The following is a 2,374-nucleotide window of genomic DNA, read 5'->3' as shown; positions in this document are numbered from 1 at the left end:
CCCCCCCCCCCCCCCCCCCCCCCCCCCCCCCCACCCCCCCCCCCCCCCCCGCTTATTCAGCGGCTGGCTGAGTCGTTGCGAAATTTTCGGACCGATTTCCTGCGTACGCGCTGCTACTATTATACTAATAAAAGTAATATATACATGTATATATATCACAAATAATTATCGCTCTCTCATTCGCTCGCAAGGTAATGAATATGATTGGCTGTGTTACTAGCTGTGTAAGCTTGCGATCTATCAAACGATTCTTTCTTCCAAAGATAAAAACCAGAATCGGCAAAGACTGGTTTCCTTTTGAGCTAAGCTTTATTGCTGAGCACCCCGTACAAACTAGGGTTCGCGTGAACCCCCCCCCTTAAACAAAAATGTTGATTAAAACAAAATTGTGCTCCATACCCCCCCCCCCCCCCCCCTGTTAAACACACAAAAATAGTGCTCCATATCCCCCACCCCCCGCTTATTAAATGCTCATACCCTTCTCGGGCTTAGTCGCTAAGCTCTCTCGCAATGTCTCACTCTCACCTTGGCTCGAAGTTGGCAACCTAAGAACCCCCCCCCCCCCCCCCCCAAAAAAAAAGAAGCTTGTACGGGCTGCTAGGCTGTGGAATTGGCGGCCTCGATCGGTTAAAAAAAAAACCCGCCAAAGTTCTTGCCAGTTGTCATGCTCACCCAAGTTTGAAATATTTTGAAATAGATATTTGCAACAAAACTTTAAAAACAGGATAAATTTAAACTTGATTTGGATAATTGGTTCAATATCTGTTATGTTATACCTTCTTATAATCAATAAAGCCATTAACAAATAAAAACTGTAAGTTCAACAATCCCACTATTTTTTAAAAATTACAATCAGTTTTTTATAATGATAGGGCCGACTAAACAAAAGGGAAAATCAAGCTGCGTTTGGCCTAGCTAGGCGTACAGAGATGAATACATGCCAACCCAATACCTTATCGGAAAGATCTTGCCCCCTGTTGTGAATCCCTAATATAACTGTATTTTTATATTAATAATAATAATTACAGTGCTTATATATAGCGCCTAACACTTACTTTGTCAGAAGTCTCTAAGCGCTCTACAATAATGCAGCATAATTACCCGGCTTTAGCAGTGCAGCTGTTACGCGCACTGCGTTTCAAGTAATAAATGCCTACCAGATTTGCTTCACCTGGGTGGAGTGTGGCAAAGAACCGCGGACCTTGTGATCAACAGTCCGGCGACGTATCCAATCGACCACAACACCTCTATTGTAACCTTGATTTCTATTATCCTTGGTTAAAATAACGCTGAGATTGATGTTACACTTGTGGATTTTAAGCAACAAAAGTCAAATTCAAATTTGAATATTAGATTTGAATGCACTATCATATTGTGTTTGTTTTCTTCTTAATTTCCTCGCTGGAGAAAATAAAACATAATATTCCAAAAGAGGCATGTGGTAGTTGGCTTACGTTAATTATTGCCATTTCGTTTTTTTGTAATTTTGACATGTATTTGCACTCAGTTATCCGTTTGTTACACTATATTGTTGATGTTTGTTACCCTTTGTATCAACAAATTGAGAATTATCCTAGATCTATTTGTATAGATTTTTTATTAATAAAATGTTGAACTTGAATTTGAATGTGGGCGTCTTCACCCCTAGCCCTCTCCCCCTCTACTACCCCCTCTCTGTCTCTGTATGTCTGTCTCTGTTTCATAATCTGTCTGTCTGTCTGCTGCCCCCCCCCTCTCTCTCTCTCTCTCTCTTTCTCCCTCTCGTCTCTCTTCTTCTTTTTTCGCCCACAAGACTGTACTAAAGGAGGGTGCATTGTATACAAATATGTCTTATGCTATCTTTCATGATTGATGGTAGTAACGCAAATAATGTTTTGAACATTCATGACTTATTTTCCTATAACTTGGGTATATTTATGTATACACTAGAAAAAAATGAATTGCCACAAGTTCTCTCAAATATGTTTAACAAAAATACTGCATTTCATAGTTACCCCACGAGAATAGCAAAATGTTATCACCTACCAAAGCCAAGAACGCAATTTTCCAGCAGGATTTTCACTTTTACTGGCCCAAAATATTGGAATGCCCTTCCTGGCACATTAAAAGAAAAGCCCTCATTAAGTGGTTTCAAAAATGCCCTCAAGCACTTTTTTTTGCAAACGAATCAGAATAATTAGTTCCCCTCTCCCTCTCGGTTCTTTCTTTGTCTCCCTCAACCCCCTCTCTCTCTGTCTTCTTTTTATCTTCCTGCATGTCTTCCCCTTTTCTGTTTTTTACTCTCTCATTCTTATATTCTTCTTTTATCATCATCATCTTGTCATTCTGCTGATGTTTCTGATTTGTTTTTGTCTCGTTAATTGTTGTTTTTCTA

This window comes from Strongylocentrotus purpuratus, unplaced genomic scaffold (genome assembly GCF_000002235.5).
Source record: "Strongylocentrotus purpuratus isolate Spur 01 unplaced genomic scaffold, Spur_5.0 spur5_scaffold_3, whole genome shotgun sequence".
Lineage (NCBI taxonomy): Eukaryota > Metazoa > Echinodermata > Echinoidea > Camarodonta > Strongylocentrotidae > Strongylocentrotus > Strongylocentrotus purpuratus.
The sequence above is the reverse complement of the archived record's forward strand: the minus strand, read 5'-3'. Positions refer to the sequence as shown.